The following is a 20,297-nucleotide window of genomic DNA, read 5'->3' on the forward strand; positions in this document are numbered from 1 at the left end:
GTGGGGAATAAGCTCCACACCGAACACAGAAGGGAAGGGAAAAGGTACTAGGCCTGAAAACTAGGGATGGGGGATGGTCACCAACTACTGAGTCCCTACGCCGAGTCCTGACTGCTATCAGTATGAACAGACCTGGAAGGTAGGAATGTTCATACGCAGGAACCTAAGCCCCATCTCACCCTAACAGGGTCCTGCAGATAGTGACAGGACAATGGATGGCCTATTCCTTCCCAGATAAAGGAATAGGTGACCCCCTCAGGCCTAATATCAGCAGGTAGGGGAGAACAACAAACAGCAAAGAAGATAAACTTAACTTCCAAAAGTATGTGGATGAGCAGGAACTTAGAGAGAACCAACACCAGGACTTCTCCAAACAAGGAGCTATCAACCGCATAGCATGATGGATGAGACCAGACTAAACAGAGGAGGAGGAATGACCACTTAAGCTACACCTGAGACCAGAGGTGTGGTCATCCCCAGCAACAGCACGTGTCAATCATGTGCATCCATCTCATCGATCTAGTCCCTGTCACGGGCGGGACCGTGACACCTACATAAAGTAGTCCAATAACAGAGTTGTACAGTGTCTAATATTGCTATACAGGGTGAGCAAAAAAATACGTTCTTGATTTCCAACAGATATAGAACGTATATGTATTGGAATATTCTTACACATTGGTGGCTACAGTATCACACACTCGATGTGCACCCTACCTGTTAAAGTTTTGATTTTATAACTACTTGAAATCAAGGAGTGTTTTTGTACTCATCCTGTAGTGCCAGCAGAGGCGGTCATATAACCCAGCACTGAGGCTGGCGCTGAACAAGACTAACTAGCTGCTCCACATTTATAATGTTACATGTGCTATTTTGATAAATGTTCACCATTTCCAAAATTATATTAAAGTGTTTTTCTAGTACTTAGATTTTGAAGGCCTGTCCCCAGGATAGGTCATTAGTTTCAGATCAGTGGCGTTCCAACACCCCACATTCCCACTGATCAGCTGTTTTGGGCATCTGCCAATGTGGAAAACTACAGTGTATGGAAGGTTCCATACCCTGGCATACCTTGGCCTGTACCGTGACATGGCCACGACACTGTGAATGGAGCATTCAGAGCAGCTGATTGGTGGGAGTGTGGGGTGTCGTATCCCCATCAATTTTATATTGATGACTTATTTTGAAGATAAGCCATTAAAAATGTAAGTACCAGAAAACCCCTTTAAACTTTGCACTGCAGTATCATCTGTGTGATTTGCTGTAAGGACATTTTTCCTTTGAATTTTCCATTGTTCTCTTCTTGACATGATTAAGAGGATTACATAACTCGGAAGGACCTGGATCACAGCACAGACCATATCGGTGTTTAATTTATTGCGTTTTAGAACCACTTTTTTGCTCTTAAAAAGTCAAAATTAAAGCTTGATGAAAGACAGATGTGCTCTTTGTTGATGATATTTCTTACTATATCTCGGCTTTTGATCTCCCTGACAGCGAAAATCTATATTTTTAACAACTATTTTTCCAAAGTGCTTAGTAATTCAATTTGATTGCCAATGATCATTCCCCAAAGAGAGGAGATTCCTTGTAATAGCCCAGGTTTCCTGTAGACCATGTGGTGCTCCGTTATCCAACGTTGAGAATATCTCACAAATCTCTTCTGCATTTCACTTTTAGAAAGACACTGACAAACCTTTTACGGGCTCATCATACAAAAAAATTAAAACTTCGGAGGCTGAAGCACTACAATAAGAGGACTCTTATATGGTCCTTTCATGTGAAGCATAGTGGGAACATCCTGTACTTAGAGATGGCCTTGCGGTTCGCCCGGCAATCGTTTAGCGGCGAACTTTGCGCGTTCGCAAATTGGCTGAACATGCGAACATATAGCAATGTCCGCCAGCGCCATATTCTTTTGCATTGCGCCGAACTTTGACCCATGACACATCCATCAGGTGGGACAGCACAGCCAATTGAAACATTTCAGCACATGGACCCACCCCACCGTATCGAAGAACCCAATCTGGCAGCCATTTTACATTATGTGTTTTGCCAGTGTAAGAAGAGGTTGCTTTGTGGAGCAGGGACAGGCTGTTAGGGACACCAAATGCTAGCTAATAGGGCCACAATAGTCCTTTTAAGGGCTGGTATAGGTGTGCTATCGATAGGTGTGATATACTGAGGGGTGTGATATAATTATAATATACTTTCTAACATATAAAGTATATTATAGTGCATTTGTATTGTGCAGCAGTTGTGTGCGGTTCTGTTGCGATACAGCAGCTATATAGAGGGACAAACGCTATTGGAACAAATAATTTCTACTGGTGTGATAAAAAAAACTGATTGAGGGATGTGATATACCTATAATATACTTTCTAACATAGAAAATATATAGTGCATTTGTATTGTGCAGCAGTTGTGTGCGGTTCTGCTGCAATACCGCAGCTATATAGAGGGACAAGCGCTATTGGGACAACTATTTGCAATGGGTGTTTTATACCTGTTGCCCCCAAAAAAACTGATTAAAAGGTTGTCATATACCTTCTTCCACAAAATACTGATTGAGGGCTGTGATATACCTGTTTCCCCAAATAAACAGGGTGGTGTGATATAACCGTTGAGGCCAAAAAAATAATTGAGGGGTGTGATATACCTGCTTCCACAAAATACTGATTGAGGGGTTCGATATACCTGCTTACACAAAATATTGATGGAGGGGTGCGATATACCTGCTTCCACAAAATACTGATTAAGGGGTTTGATATACCTGCATCCACAAAATACTGATTGAGGGCTGCAATATTCCTGCTTCCACAAAATACAAATTATGGGGTTTGATATACCTGCTTCCACAAAATACTGATTAAGGGCTGCGATATACCTGCTTCCACAAAATACTGATTAAGGGGTTCGATATACCTGTTTCCACCAAATATTGATTGAGGGCTGCGATATATACCTGCTTCCACAAAATACTGATTAAGGGGTTTGATATACCTGCGTCCACAAAATACTGATTAAGGGGTTTGATATACTTGCTACCACAAAATACTGATTGAGGGCTGCGATATACCTGCTTCCACAGAATACTGATTAAGGGGTTTGATATACCTGCTTCCACAAAATACTAATTGAGGGTTGCGATATACCTGCTTTCACAAAATACTGATTAAGGGGTTTGATATACCTGCTTCCACAAAATACTGATTAAGGGGTTTGATATACCTGCTACCACAAAATGCTGATTGAGGGCTGCGATATACCTGCTTCCACAAATTACTGATTAAGGGGTTTGATATACCTGCTTCCACAAAATACTGATTAAGGGGAGCGATATACCTGTTTCTACAAAATACAGATTAAGGGGTTCGATATACCTGATTCCACCAAATATTGATTGAGGCCTGCGATATACCTGCTTCCACAAAATACTAATTGAGGCCTGCGATATACCTGCTTCCACAAAATACTGATTAAGGGGTTTGATATACCTGCTTCCAGAAAATACTGATTGAGGGCTGCAATATACCTGCCTCCACAAAATACTGATTAAGGGGTTTGATATACCTGTTTCCACCAAATATTGATTGAGGCCTGCGATATACTTGCTTCCAGAAATGCTGCTCTTCTCTAGTGACTTAGGCACGGGGTCATTTTGAAAATGACAGGCAGAGGAAGAGGCTGGCCGTTACGCAGGGGTCGTAAGGGTGGGCAGGTGCACCAGGCTGGAGCCTAAGTGGGAAGTTGCAGAAGGTGCGTGCGATTACGTCAAAGGCCGTACCAGAGTTGGTTGAGTTGCTCACTCAGCCTTCCGCTTAAGCACCCTCCTCAGCATCTGTATCTGCACCCTCATCATTCTCTGCTGTGTGCTCCCACAAATACACCACCACCACCATAGCCCCTCCACTCGAGTCAGAGGAACTATTTTCCCATCCATTCCCAGACCTTACCAATGCGCAGCCATTCTTGATATGGGATGAGGAAGAGGAGGTAGCAACGGTCACCACCCAGCGGTCTGACAACAGTACCCAGATCAGCCTAAGGAGGGAGGTCCCCGCTGTTGCTGCCTACTACGAGATCTCAAATGTCAGTGGTGGTGAAGGTGATGATGATGACGTGTCGATGGATGTCACGTGGGTGCCCACAAGAGAGGAAGAGGAAGGAAGTTCAGAGGAAGAAACGGAGCAGCAGAGAGGGAGGAGAAGGAGGAGAAGCAGGCAGAGCTCACAGGGCTCAGTAGGCAAAAAGCAGACTGCAAATGTATCTGGAACGAGCCATCCACCATGTCAATTCTGGTGCTCCCAGGACGCCGGCACATGGCTCCGCAGTGTGGAATTTTTTAAATGTGTCAACGGCTGACAATAGTGTTGCCATCTGCAGCTTGTGCTGTGAACGCATAAGTCGCAGTAAGCCCAACACTCACCTAGGGACGACAGCCTTAAGAAGGCACCTGGCCTCCCATCACCGAGCCCAGTGGGAGCAACGCCGTCAGAACCCACAAAGCCACACTCTTGACGCTCCACATCCTGCCTCTTCTCCTTCTCCTCTCTCCTCCCATTTCTCCTCCACTCCACCTTCCACCGCGCCGTTGTCGCATTCATCTGGCAGAAGGCCGGCTTCCATGGCCCAAATGTTCGAACGTAAAAAATTGATAACACCGGATAACCCTCTTGCCCAATGGCTGACCGCTGGCTTGTCGGAACTGCTAGCCCGCAACTGCTGCCATATAAACTGGTGGACTCGGATGCCAATAGAAAATTTGTGGCCATTGGCACACTGCAATTGAAGGTCCCCGGAAGGAAATATTTCCCCCAGAAGGGCATCCCAGAGCTATATGGCCACGTTCAGTGGCAAGTGAAAATATCTCTGGCACGCAGTGTCGATGCCAAGATACATCTGGCCACAGACATGTGGTCTAGCAAACACGGGCAGGGAAGGTACATAACTTTTACTGCCCACTGGGTGAACCTTCTGACGGTCGTAAAGCATGTAACCCGTGGCTCCCATGTGGATTTGGTGTTACTGTCAAGGATTGCATGCAGGCCTGCCTCTTCTTCTCCTACTCCATCCTCCGTCTCCTCCTCGGCTGACTCATCCTTTTCCACTGCTACCGCCTCTTCCGTTGTGCCCCCCAAGCTCCCCAGAACCTATTCGATGTCCCAGGTGAGACGTTGCCATGCTGTGCTACGGCTGTTGTGCCTGGAAGCCAAGAGCCACACCGGTCCTACACTGCTTTCAGCTCTGCGGTCACAGGCCAATCAGTGGCTAACCCCACTCAATTTGACAGTTGGTAAAGTGGTGTGCGACAACGGTGCCAATCTGCAGAGCACGTTGAAACAGGGCAAAATTAAACACGTGCCATGCATGGCACACGTCCTGAACTTAATCGTGCAGCGATTCGTTGCCAAATACCACAGGGTCCAGGATATCTTGCGGCAGGCCAGGAAAATCTCTGGCCATTTTAGAAGATCTTACATGGCATGGCTCGCCTTGCTGATGTTCAGGGGCGACACCACTTGCCCGTCAGACGTCTGATAAGTGACAGCCTGACGCGCTGGAACTCCACCTTGTATATGCTTGATAGGCTGCTCCAGCAGCAACGTGCCATTAACAACTACCTGTACGAACTCTACAGCAGGACAGGTTCTGGGGAGCTTGGTTTCTTTTCACCGTGCCAGTGGCTGCTCATGTGCGACGCATGCAGACTTCTGCAGCCATTTGATGAGATCACCAAACTGGTCAGTCGCAGCCAGGGGCGCGATCAGGGCGCTATCAGTGACATCGTACCTTACGCCTTCTTTCTGGAGCGTGCATTGCATTAAGTCATTGATCAAACCATCGAGGAGCAGGAAGATGAGGAAGTCGCAATGCTGAATGAATTCCCAGTGGGGCTACTCCATGTCTGAAGAGGAGTCAGAAGAGGTTGGTGGCTAGGGGGAGGAGGAGGAGCAAGAGGAGCAGGCTTTGAAGGGGACTTTAAACCTTTCTGGGATCCCTGGTGTTATCCGTGGCTGGGGGGGGGAGACCAAGGACGACATTCTCCTGGCCGATGAGCAGGAGCTAGAGCGCTCCACCTCTTCCAATTTAGTGCAAATGGGGGCCTTTATGCTCCAGTGTTCGAAGAGGGACCCCCCGTATAAAAAGCATAAAGGGCAAGGACCAGTACTGGGTGGCAACGTACTTAGATCCCCGGTTCAAACACAAAATGGTGGACATGTTACCATTATCACAGAGGGCTGGCAAATTGCAGAATTTCCAGGCCTTGCTGCGAGAGATGCTGTTGCGGACGCTGGCAGAGAAATTTCCACCCACAGCAAAACAGGTGTGGGTACCAATCCTATCTCGCCTGCAAGAAGAGGGCAGTTTGAAGATGTGTTGGTCACTTCGGATATAAGATCATTCTTGCAGCCAACCCATCGACAGCCGCCCTCCAGATCCAGCCTCAGGGAACGCCTAGACCGACAGGTGTCCGACTACATCGGGTTAATGGCCAATGTGCATGCTCTGAGAAGGAGGAATCCCTGGACTACTGGGTGTGCAGGCTTGACCTGTGGCCAGAGCTGGCTCAATTTGCCATGGAACTCTTGGCTTGCCCCTCGTCAAGTGTCCTGTCCAAAAGGATGTTCAGCACAGCAGGGGGGATTGTGACCGATAATCGCACTCGCCTAGCTCACAACAGTGTGGACTACCTCACATTTCTAAAAATGAATGAGGCATGGATCTCAGAGGAATTTAACACCTGTGACGACCACATGTAATTGAATTTCCTCATGCCAGCCCACACATATCCGCCAGAACCCAGAACAAAGAATGGACCTTGTCTTGCGTATATACCGCAGCATAAAGGCCTTTTCTGTCAGGTGAATGCCTAATTTTTGGGGCCTGTACTGGCCTACAGTAAAATTTGTATCCAGTGACCGCCTAATATACCTCCAGCCACATCATCACAAGTTCTTTTCTGTCAGGTGAATGCCTAATTTTTGGGGCCTGCACTCCCATGGCCTAAAATAAAAATTTTCTAGGCTCCAGCAGGGCACATTTTTGAGAGTTTCCCTTTAAGACGCATAAAAATGGCCCCTGATTAAAATATGTATTTTTTTGTGAGAATTTTTGCCAATGATCCCCCTCTTGTATGTCACTGTCCATGTTGTGGGACTATTTGTGCACTTCTAGTAAGCATTTGGTGGCTGCAAATATGACCATGAAGGTTTTTCAAGTTCGCCCGCCATTAAAGTCAATGGGGCCCGCCGTGAACGCGCAGTTGCGAATTTTTGATCGTGAACGCGCATTCGCGAACCGTCCCGGCCGATGTTCGTCCATCACTACCTGTACTGTATGCGATAATATGTATCAGAAGATTGTGACCTCGATAGCTCGTGACATGTTTCACAGGTCGAATTAAAGGGTTCTGTTCTCCTTTTTGTCTGGTATCACATGCTGAAATTATTTGTTGTTAAGAACCATTCGATGCAACATGCTGGCCGAAGATAATAGAATTTTGTCAGACCTCTGCATCATATAATAGTGTGCCAGAATAAATAAAAACTGCTGTGGATTTTATATGTGTTAGGTATAAAATTAATGAGGTGATAACTAGAGACTGTAAACAAATCGGATCCATCACAAATTTCACAAAAATTCTTCTGTTAAGTGAACGTGAAGTTTTGGTGATTTGCTTTGTATGAGTTGCGCAAAACAGCACCTGCCATTTTACTTTTAAAATTTAGCACACTAGCCAGGGAAACAGAACAGAGAGGAGAAAAAGAAAGAATGACATGACCCCAGGTGGTGCCCCGACCACTGACAACCAGGAAGCTGGATATGGGTTGGTCAACCATTATGAACATGAACAGTTTTTTGGGTAAGAATTACAGGCCCAATTACATGTGCCCTGCTAAGACACTAATTGATGCACTAAAATAAGATTATTTGTGCACTTATAAATAGTGATGGACGAACATCTGCCGGGACGGTTCGCGAACGCGATCAAATGTTTGCAATCCACAAGTTCGCGGCGGGTCCTATTAATTTTAATGGCAGACGAACCTGAAAAACCTTCAGCTCATATTTGCAGCCAAGAAATACTTACCATTTGTCACTGTGTGTAGCATCAAAACCGCAAACAAATGCTGCAGTACCCAAATGCACTATATAGAAAGTATATTATTGGTATATACACCCCGCTTCTATCATTTTTTTTTCTAATTGCGTTTGTCACTCTGTGTAGCTGCATTATCGCTGCAGAACCGCACACAACTGCTGCACAATACAAATCCACTATAATATGCTTTCTATGTTAGAAAGTATATTATAAGTGTATTACACCCCTCAGTATGTCACACCTATCAATAGTACACCTATAGCAGTCCTTAAAAGGACTTTTGTAGCCCTATTAGCTAGCAATTTGTGTCCCTAACAGTCTGTCCCTGCTCCACACAGCAACCTCCCCCTACACTGACAAAAGACTGAATGTAAAATGGCGGCCAGATCAGGCTTATTTATAAGGTAGGGGGTATGTTCATGTGCTGAAATGTCTTAATTGGCTGTCCTGTACCCCCTGATGGATGTGTCATGGGTCAAAGTTCTTCACAATGTAAAAGAATCTGGCAGACGCGAATATATCCATATGTTCGCATGTTTGGCGAATCGCGAACGCGCAAAGTTCGCCGCAAACCGACCGCCGGGCGAACCGCAAGGTCATCTCTACTTATAAACAGTAAAAAAATAAAACAGGTGTTTGGAAAAAAAAAAGGCACAATTTGAGAAAATAAAAAAATAACTAAAATATGCAGAAAAATATATGCTGCTGGGAAAGTGCCTATAAAACACGTATGACCTGTAGAAGCTTTGCAACAGGATTTTGTACAAAAAAGGATGAATCATGCACAGAAAAAAGAGAACTGTCTCTTTAAATGAACTTTGCACAGTGCAAGACATGAAGTTATCAAGAGCTCTAACAGCTGTCTTTACTGTAAGACACACGGTACACTAATTGCCCCTATTCTCTCCCTACAGACAAAACTTGACTTTCTACTTAGTAATTCAATATACCTAACTAAATATACTATACGATTTACAACGATTTCGAATTTTCTCACGCTTCATGGTAACAAATCACATTTTTTCCTAAAATGGCTGCTGCACGTGTGAGAACATGGAGCAAGGGACTCTGGGAAAGCGGGATCACCCATAATGCCATCAGATTACACCTTGCTGCACTGACTGGGGATCCAAATTGCCATTATACAGCTCTGTAACTCCAGCAAACCGTTCTTGTTATTGGGGTGCAAGTGTTGTTTGATGCAGCCATTAACAGGGTTTATTACAAGAAAATATTTCTATGTCTTATTTGCCCTTGTGCTGTTCAGTTATATGTTCTAAAGCACTTTTTGGATTGTATTAGTGGAAAAAAAGGGCTTATTAGCCCTTTTTAATGTATTTGCCGTTCAGGGGTGCAGTTATATGTTCTAAAACCTTTTTTGTCGTGTATTAGTGGCAAAAGAAAAATATATTTGCTGTTCAGCGTTGCAGTTACGTATATGTTCTAAAGCCTTTTGCGGAGTGTATAAGTGGAAAAAGGAAAAATATATTTGCTCTTCAGCTGTGCAGTTTATATGTTCTAAAGCCTTTTGTGTTGTGTATAAGTGGAAAAAAATAAGGGCCTATTTGCCATTCAGCGGTGCAGTTATATGTTCAAAAGCCCTTTTTGTCACGTATTAGTGGCAAAAGAAAAATATATTTGCTGTTCAGCAGTGCAGTTATATGTTTTAAAGCCCTTTTTTGCATGTATTAGTTGCACAAAAAAGTATTTTGCTTTGTGTGGTGAAGTGAGAAAGTTACAGCCCTTTTTGGCATGTATTAGTGGAAAAAAAGGGCTTATTAGCCATTGTGTGGTGAAGTGAGAAAATTACAGACTTTTTTGGGGTGTTTTAATTTCTTTTTTATTTATTTATTTGATCTAACAGTATGTCAGACAGAGAAGTGCCAGGCCCTGCACAGGGGAGTGGCAGAGGCCAAAATGTTTCTGGCGCAGGCACAGGTCGCAGCAGAGTAAGGAGGCATGGCAGCAGGAGTCGCAGCGAGAGGCCTGAGCTCCTGGTGTTATCTAGCGGTCGTGTCTTAACCAGCAACCCAGCAGTTCTTGAATGGTTGACTCAGTCATCCACTTTGTCCAAAGTGACATCACACACCCCAGCCAAGAGTCAGTGGGTTCCTCAGACACAACCCTTAGTTGGCATGGCGCGGGAGCAGGCACTGTGCCCTCACCTGTCCTCAACCTGCCTCTGTCCTTTTCTTTTCCCTCAGCCAGAGAAGTATTATATGCTGTGGGCTCAGAGCCACTATACAGCGAGGGCGAGCTACTAGAGGACAGTCAGCAGTTACTGGCCAGCCAAGATGTGGAGGCAACATCTGTCGCTTCCTCCGCTAGGCGGGCAAGTAGTAATGAGAAGAGTGGAGTGGGAGCTTTTGTTGCGAGCGGTGAGGCTCCTGACCCAGAGACCGTTGAGGAGGACATCAGTGACGAGCAGACAGTACTCGATGATAATGTAGCTGATTGGGAGAAGAGGGTAGCAGCTTGCACGTGAGGCAGCGGCAGAGCCAGCAAGTCGCTAGCGTGGCCGGGAGTCAGCAGGGTGGCAGCAGTGGGAGGTCGGTAGCCAAACATGCCTGGGGTAGACCACCCGCTTCGCAGGAGCCTACCTGCCCGGAAAGTAGTTGTCACGGCTGAGGATGGGGAAAACCCTCAGCCATGCGATGGTGGAAGATGGTCGCTGCTTGACCAGGACAACAGGATTAGGGAGCAGGTCACCTCCTATCGCGTCCCTAACCTGACCCTAACTCCTAGCTGCATGGGCCGACCTTTAAGGTAGGAGGACCCATGCTCAGGAACCTCGGAGCCCTAACTCACCCTCCGACCGGTCCCTGGACTAGGAGTCAGGGTAAGACAACCTGTTCCTTCAGGATACGGAGGAACAGGAGTTTCACTGGCCAAGCTGCAAGGAAGGGAGCACAAGTACAACCTATGGCAATGGCAGGTACTTGCCACAAACATAACTCTCACCTGCCACAGACACAAAGCCTGGAACCCATGTGGAAGTACAGCCCACAGACAACAGGACTCAGCACACAACACACGGGAACCCAGGACAATAGGTGCAATAAAGAAGCATAAAACCAAACCCATCTTCAAGACACCAAACAACATTATATTTGCTATGATCAGCAGGATGGCCCCCACTGGCAGTTGGTAAGTAACCAGGAGGATGTCTCCAGTCAGCATGGCTGAAGCACCCTCTCTGGCTACTGCCTACAACTGAGGCTTTATAGGGCCAAGAAGCCACACCCCACAGTCGGACACACCCAGTGACACACACACATACTGGGAAGGGAGTTAACCCTTCCAGCACCAGGGAAGGGAAAACACAACTTAAAAGGGGAAGTGTCCAAAACACGAAACACACTGTGGCTGTTGCCGCAGGCAACGACATGGGTGGCACTCATGTCCTGGGAGTCCGCCCGAAGGCCGGGACACTGCCACCACATGTACACACAACGACCAAACGTTGCCACGGGCAACCACAGTGAGGGGAAGATGTAAGTGCACACCACACATAACACAGAGTGCACACAGACATACGAAAGTGCATACAAACACGCACACAACTCCAAGGGAGCCGCACACATAACTGTTGTCCGCGGCAACCGCACCTGAGGCAAACAGCAAAATGCCTCCAGCTGCGGTTGACACAACAACCCAAAAACCGCGGGCAACTGTATGCGGCTCCCAAGGAGTCACGGCCATAAACATGGTCGTGACAGTAGTGGTACATGGGTTCAAGGAAGCACCAGCGGTAGTAGTCAGTCAGTGCATAGTGTTGGGGGTAAAATCACCTACTTGGCGGTGTGGCAGTTTTTTGTTAAGCCGCAGGAGGAGGTGAACATGGCCATATGTAGAATCTGTGGGCAGAAGGTGAAGCGTGGCCAGGTTGCCAATGTTGGCACCACGGCCCTGCTTCGACATATGCATCGTCACCATAAAGTGGCCTGGGAGAACCGTGGCTCCGATGTGGTGGTCCAGCGTGCTGCAGAAACCTCTGTATCACCGAGCCTTAGGCTGTCAAGGCTCCACAACCTCAGCCAAAGGGAGCTGTCCTTACCATCATCTGCGGGTCCTGACGCTCCTGCTCCTCCTCCTCGTCACTCATTCCGTCAGCAATAGATCACTGAAGCGATTGCCAAAAGACAACAGTATGCGTGCACTCATCCAACGGTGCGGAAGCTGAATGTGCTCCTGTCCAAGTTGCTGGTGCTGCAGTCCATCCCTTTCCAAGTGATGGACTCTGCACCTTTCAGAGAACTGATGGCTTGTGCCGAGCCAAGGTGGAGAGTCCCAAGCCGTCATTTCTTTGCCAAAAAGGCAGTACCAGCCCTGCACACACATGTAAAACAGAAGGTGCGCCAGTGCTGAGCCTGTCAGTGTCTGCCAAAGTGCACGGCAGGCCAGATGTGTGGTGCTGTAACTACGGTCAGGGACAATACACGTCCTTTACGGCCCACTGGGTGAATGTGGTTCCTGCACAGCCACACTAGCAACTTGGCCAGATAACGACGCTTCCGCCTCCACGTTGTCATGCAGTTGGTCCTGTGACAATATCTGCTTCTACCTCCTCATCCTCCACCGTGTCCTCAGCCTCCACTGCAGGGACAATTCACAGTTCCCCTCCAGCATACCACATGTGCAGGGCACGGCGGTGTCACGCTGTTCTGCACCTTGTTTGCCTGGGAGAAACTGAGTCACACAGGGGAGGAACTGCTCTGTGTCCTTCATCAAGAAATCGAATCCTGGCTTTCACAGCGACAACTGAAAATCGGACAACGGGAAGAACATGGTGTCGGCGCTGCATCAAGGAATGCTGAGCCATGCACCCTGAATGGCACACTTGTTCAATCTGGTTGTCAAGTGGTTCCTGAAGTCTTCCACTCATCTGCAAGACATCCTTAAAATGGCCAGGAAACTTTGCATGCACATCAGCCACTCGTACACCGCAAAGCACACCCACCTTGAGCTGCAGCGGCAGAACGGCATTAATGTAATGGCCCCCTCTTTATTATTAATGTAATGGCCCCCTCTTTATTATTCATATAATGGCCCCCTCTGTATTAGTAATGTAATAGCCCCTCTGTTATTGATGTATTGGCCCCCTCTTTATTATTAATATAATGGACCCCTCTTTATTATTAATGTAATGGCCCCTCTTTAATGACAAAGAGGGGGCCATTACATTAATAACAAAGAGGGGGCCATTATATTGATAATAATGTATTGGCCCTCTCTTTATTATTAATATATTGGCCCCCTCTTTATTATAATTATAAAATCTCCCACTCTTTATTATTAATGTAATGTCCCACTCTTTGTTATTAATGTAATGGCTGCCTCGCCACTCCTCCCCCACCCCCATAGTGCCCCCAGTGCCTCTGCAATTAGGGTAGGGTTCATAAAAAATAATAATAATACTTACCTCTCTCTCTATCACAGCTTATGGCATCCCGGCGCAGGTGGTCTCGAACGCCTCACTATGCCTTCCCGCGCATTGCGTCATCTCTCGAGATCCGTAGCAGGAGGTCACAGTGAGGTAATCGCTATACTGCCTTATAGGCTTCAGGCCTAGTAGCCTGAAGCCTATAAGGCATAACGGAAGGAACGGGAGCCATAGGCAGGACATTTCTGCTGCCTGGCGCCCCCTGCAATTTGGCGCCCAGGGCAACGGGCCCCCCCACGCTATGCCACTGGCTTGGGCAGTTAGGGTAGTTGCCAGGGGCTACTCCAGAGCAGTCTCAGAGTCAGTGGCAGCTGACTAGGGGGGTCAGAGTACTCGGTTCAAGTCCCAAGGGGACTTGCATGGCCATGAGGTTCCGTGTCTGGACAGGCGGCAATCAAAGTCAGTAAGCGAAGTCCAAGGTCAGAGGCAGGCGGTAAACAAACAAAGTCCATAGATGAGATCCGAGGTCAAGGGCAGGTAAAGTTAATAAATTAAGTCTAAGTTTAGAGGCAGGCAGCAAAGTCCAGGAGTTCAATAAGCAAGGTCCGGTATACAGCGAAGCAGACAAGAGAGACACCTTAGCACTTGGAGATAGACAAGCTAAAACCATGAGGTTGCTAAGGCATCTTCTTGTAGTAGGCAGCGCCTTTAAATACCTGCTGCAATCCAGCCATAGGCTGGTAAGACAGAGGGCGTGTATGCGTTGCCTCATAGGTGACGTGAGACACACCCACGCAAGCTGAAACACCAGTCCAAGTCTCAAGCAGGAAGGAAACTCTGGCATGGAACACAGATAACATAATTAAGCTATCTGGTGGCCGTGCTTGTCAACATGGTGCATGGCGGCAGGGAAAGAGGAAGCCAGGCCGTGGTTAGGGGCAGCAGCGCTGGCACGGACCGCTGGGCTAACATTGAACTACTATCCTATGTAGTCAGTTGGCCGGCGCGCCATCGTCCGTCCTCTCGCTGATCTGACGGGGGGGGGGGCCTCTGAGCTCACGTTTCTCTGCCATGGCTGCTGTGGCAGGGTGGGGGTAGGAGCAGTGCTCCATCAGCAGCAACTTGACTCTAGAGTCGCTGATAAGCAGCTTTCTTCACCCGCCTAGTGAAGAAACTACTCACCAGCAGCAGCAGCTAGACCTGGAGCAGGACAGCAGGACCTGAACCAGCAGGGGGTGGTATACTTGGACAGTACCCTGCCACCCCACATTGAAGATCCGTTGGACTACTGGGCAGCTAAACTGGATTTGTGGCCGCAAGTAGCAGAGTTTGCCCTGGAAAAGCTGTCCTGCCCCAGCGGCCAGTAGTGTGGCATCAGAGAAGGGGGCCATAGTTACCTCATATAGAACTCACCTGTCCACCCAAAATATGGAGAGACTGACCTTTGTAAAGATGAATCAGGTGTGAATCAGCCAGGATTTCCACCCACCAATGCCTGATGCATCAGACTATATCATCCATGGTGCCTCACTGACATTTTGACAAAAGAGACCAGTTTCTTCTGGCTACCTGCCTCAGCTACTATTCTGATACTGTCACCCTCTCGATGCCACACATCTGATGCCAAGTGCTCCTTCTTTCACCCACCATCTTCTGCTGGTACTCGTTTTGCCACCCACCTTACCACTTTGTCACTGGGTCACTCTGTCTCCTGATATTTCTGCCACCTCCACACTATGTCACCTTGCCACTATGTGGTCTCCTGATGCTGCTGTCACCTCCCCACTCTGTCATTGTGCCACTCTGTGGCCTCCTCCTGATGCTCCTCCTCCAGACTCTGTCGTTAGGCCACTCTGTGGTCTCCTCATGCTGCTTCCACCTCACCACTATGTCATAGGGCCACTCTGTGGACTTCTCATGCTGTTCCCACCCTCCCCATTTAATGACTGGGCCATTATTTTGCCTTTCAGCTTGGCTGACATCATCATTTATTGGACCCATCTTCTGATCTGTCAGAAGGAAGGAAAAGTGAGACGCACAACCGGTTCCTGTCTGTGTAGCATTTGTAAGGCCTGTATGGTCCCATCAGAATTGGTTGTTTTGTTAGCCAAAAGCAGGAGTGGGTAATAAACACAGAAGACATGTAAATATTCTGTGTTTTGTATCCACTCCTGTTTTTTTAGCATTAGCAATACTGATAGATTACTAACCAAATGCTGACCGAGTGAAGGCAGATGCTCAACAGACAGGATTCGTTTTTGGGGGTTATTGTTCTAACGGATCAGAGAAAGGGCAAAATAATCAGTGACGTCAACACAAACTTACTGCTGACACCCTCTCCACTCTGTCGGGGGGCTCTACTTGTTTAACTCCTTAAGGACACAGCCTTATTTCACCTTAAGGACCAGGCCATTTTTTGCAAATCTGACCAGTGTCACTTTAAGTGGTGATAACTTTAAAACGCTTTTACTTATCCAGGCCATTCTGAGATTGTTTTTTCGTCACATATTGTACTTCATGACACTGGTAAAATGGAGTAAAAAAGATTCCTTTTTATTTATAAAAAAATACCAAATTTGCCAAAAATTAGCCAAATTTCCAAGTTTCAATTTCTCTACTTCTATAATACATAGTAATACCTACAAAAATAGTTATTACTTTACATTCCCCATATATCTACTTCATGTTAGGATCATTTTGGGAATGACATTTTATTTTTGGGGGACGTTACAAGGCTTAGAAGTTTAGAAGCAAATCTTGAAATTTCTCAGAAATCTTCAAAAAAACTACTTTTTAAGGACCAGTTCAGGTCTGAAGTCACTTTGTGAGGCTTACATAATAGAAACCACCCAAAAATGACCCCATTCTAGAAACTACACCCCTCCAAGTATTAAAAACTGATTTTACAAACTTTGTTAACCCTTTAGGTGTTCTATAAGAATTAATGGAAAATAGAGATACAATTTCAAAATTTCACTTTTTTTTGGCAGATTTTCCATTTTAATAATTTTTTAAGGAATGCCATACGGTTTTTGGAAGGCAGATTTTGCTGGACTGTTTTTTTGACACCATGTCCCATTTGAAGCCCCCCTGATGCACCCCTAGAGTAGAAACTTCAAAAACGTGACCCCATTTTAGAAACTACAGGATAGGGTGGCAGTTTTGTTGGTACTAGTTTAGGGTACATATCATTTTTGGTCGTTCTATATTACACTGTTTGTGAGGCAAGGTAACAAGAAATAGCTGTTTTGGCACCATCTTTTTTTGTTGTTATTTACAACATTCATCTAAAAGGTTAGATCATGTGGTATTTTTATAGAGCAGGTTGCCACGGACGCGGCGATACCTAATATGTATGCTATTTTTTCATTTATGTAAGTTTTACACAATGATTTCATTTTTGAAACAAAAATAATCATGTTTTAGTGTCTGCATAGTCTGAGAGCCATATTTTTTTCAGTTTTTGGGCGATTATCTTAAGTAGGGTTTCATTTTTTGTGGGATGAGATGATGGTTTGATTGGCACTATTTTGGGGTGCATATGACTTTTCGATCGCTTGCTATTACACTTTTTGTGATGTAAAATGACAAAAAATGGCTTTTTTTTACACCGTTTTCTTTTTCTTTTACAGTGTTCACCTGAGGGGTTAGGTCATGTGATATTTTTTTAGAGCATGTTATTACGGATGCGGAGATACCTAATATGTATACTTTTTTATTTATGTAAGTTTTACACAATGATTTCATTTTTTAAACCCAAAAAATCATGTTTTAGTGTTTCCATAGTCTGAGAGCCATAGTTTTTTCAGTTTTTGGGCGATTATTTTGGGTAAGATATGATTTTTGCGGTATGAGATGACAGTTTGATCTGCACTATTTTGGGGTGCGTGTGACTTTTTGATCGCTTGCTATTACACTTTTTATGATGTAAGGTGACAAAAAATACGTTACACCGTTATTTTTTTATTTCTATTTTTTTTACTGCATTCACCTGTGGGGTTAGGTCATGTGATATTTTTATAGAGCAAGTTATTACGGACACGGCGATACCTAATATGTATACTTTTTTTTATTTATGTAAGTTTTACACAACAATATCATTTTTGAAACAAAAGTGTCTCCATAGTCTGAGAGCCATATTTTTTTTTATTTTTTAAGCCATTGTCTCATGTAGGGGCTAATTTTTTGCGGGATGAGATGACGGTTTGATTGGTACTATTTTGGAGTACATACGACTTTTTTGATCACTTTTATTACCTTTTTTGGGAAGTAAGGTAGGCAAAATTTCAATTTCATCATAGTTTTTATTTTTATTTTTTTATGGCGTTCACCGTGCGGGGAAAGTAACATGACCATTTTATAGATCAGGTTGTTACGGACGCGTGATATCAAACATGTGTAGGGAATTTTATTTTTTTAATTTTTAATCAGTGATAAGTGTTTTTTTTTACCCAGACCCACTTGGTTCTTGAAGATTCAGTGGGTCTGATGTCTGTATAATACAGTACAGTACACTATATAGGGTACTGTACTGTATTTTCACTTTACAAAGTCTGATTAGACTTCTGCCTTTAGCAGAAGTCTAATCAGCACAATGTAGTAGAAAATTGCAGCACACAGTATTTTTCTTTGCTTGTTAGATTTTAATATTGTATCATCATATGATCATCATGATCCAGTGCAATTTCAGGGTATAGACATTAAGATTAAGACCACTGAAGAAGGCCCTGACAGGCTGAAACGTCCGGACGCCATACTGTTTTGTACATGCCTGCTCTATATACCCTGTAATTGCACTGGATCATGATGATCATATGATGATACAAGATTAAAATCTAACAAGCAAAGAAAAATTCTGTGTGCTGCAATTTTCTACTACTTGATTACGACTAACAAGTCCTTGCTGGCACCAGCAATCAATTAATTTAACATATTAATCAGCACCATGGACAGCCTCTGATCAGCACCATGGACAGCCTTACGCCTGTGAAGGCGTCTGGTTGCCATGGTAACCATCACTCGCTGCCACAGCAGAGCAGAGTGAATGTGCTGATACTCTGCAAACCGCCCGGCCTTTCTGAGAGAGAGGGTGGGAGGATGATCGCGTGCCTGCCCGCCCCCCCAGCACCGCCCTGATGATCGCGGCCCTCCCGCCAGCACTGCCGCACTGCCCCCACCCTTTTCCCCGCTGCGCCCGCCGGCACATAACACAGAGGGCTGCAGGGGCCGAGGGTTAAACATAGAATAAACCCATTTTGACGTTTCTGATCCCCACGGTCACAGACTGCGAGGAACAGAAACCTCCCGAATGCACTGCAAACCGCAGGTCTGAATTGACCTGTGGTTTGCAGCGATCGCCGATACAGGGGGGTCATAGGACCCCCCTGGGCATTGACCCTGGGTGCCTGCTGATTGATTTCAGCAGGCACCGGGTTCCGATCACTGCCGGCCGAGCGGCGGTGATCGGAAATACATATGACGTACCGATACGCCCTGTGTCTTTAAGGATCGGGAAATCAGGGCATACCAGTACGCCCTATGTCCGGAACAGGTTAAGCGTTTAATAGAACAGGTTCTGTAGACATTTATGTGGAATCAGATGACGACGGTGTAAACATTGAACGCTAAGATCGACCTGTAAGGCTGAGTTCATACTTCAGTTATTTGGTCAGTTTTGGCCCCGTGACTGCCCAAATTAGTGAAGTGTGCACTGATTCTAAGAGCGACGCCTGTCATCTGCATGTCATACTGACTCACACTATTATTTCACTACCACAGCAGACTCCCTATGCGTATTACTGCAAGGCACAGTGTTCTACGCCACTATACAGGCTCTCTGCAGCCCGGAAATAACAGTTTTTTAACACATTTCGCTGCAAATAAATTCGGATCAAACCCAAAAAAAATTCTAATTCTGCGAACCGGTCGAATCAATTTTTTTTAAAATTCGCTCATCGCTACCTAAGATGGCTGGCTTGTGTCTGTAATTAGTGTCTGGCAGATATGTGGCAGACACGTCCCTATCATATCAGTGGCTTGTTCTGAAGATAAACAAGCCTGGAAAAATTCTCACTTTTATTTGGGAGCAGCAGAAGTACAGTGTGGATGTGTGTAGGGGTAATAGTAGCACCAATAGTAGCAGCAAAGCATAGAATAGACATGGCATCAAGTAGATGTGTGTGTAGCTGTGTTGGGGTAATAGTAGTGGAGGCTATGTAGCGATTAATTTAGTGGCATTAGGGGGATTAGCAGCAGGGAGTAGCACAGTGTCGGCAGCAGCATCAGCCATACGGAATGGAACATGATGGTAGGCAGGCTGACAGCGGCAGTGGCATGATGGTGGCAGTAGTAGCTATTGGGTACATGGGAAAACTGCTCCATCATGTTGATGATACTGTACTGGCTGTTTGTGGTAGTAGAGATGGTGTGAGGTGGGTGGCAGAGAGGGGCCTCTTTGTTAGACACACGGGTGGCAAGGGTCTGCTTGCCAAAAGATTTGACAAGCTGCCTACATAGTGTACCTGGTAATGAAGCTATTTGGCCACACTTTTGGCAACAGGAAAATGTTACCCCATTTTGCTTTAAGGGAGGGCCTAAAAGCATGGCTATCCAGTAATCACCATGATTGATGGTAAGGATACACCTGTCAGTACATAAAAAAGCAAGCATACAACTTGCCATTCTCACCAGCGTGCCCAAGGACCCTGTTCTTTCTGGCAGTGTCCCCCACTGAGTTGCTTAGTCATCATGGCTGGTGGTGTTGTCATCATCACCATCAGCCTTCTGCTCCTGCACAAGTGACTCCTCCTT

At 45.9% G+C, this 20,297-nt stretch overlaps 1 non-coding gene across 1 annotated transcript; it reads right to left on the minus strand.

Annotated features, from left to right (window-relative positions):
• Positions 1 to 15,596: 15,596 nt before the first annotated feature.
• LOC122933536 lies at positions 15,597 to 15,706 on the minus strand. Its single transcript, XR_006388488.1, has one exon. It is a non-coding gene; the product is annotated as a small nucleolar RNA SNORA14 (small nucleolar RNA).
• Positions 15,707 to 20,297: the final 4,591 nt, after the last annotated feature.

Source organism: Bufo gargarizans, chromosome 3 (assembly GCF_014858855.1).
Source record: "Bufo gargarizans isolate SCDJY-AF-19 chromosome 3, ASM1485885v1, whole genome shotgun sequence".
Lineage (NCBI taxonomy): Eukaryota > Metazoa > Chordata > Amphibia > Anura > Bufonidae > Bufo > Bufo gargarizans.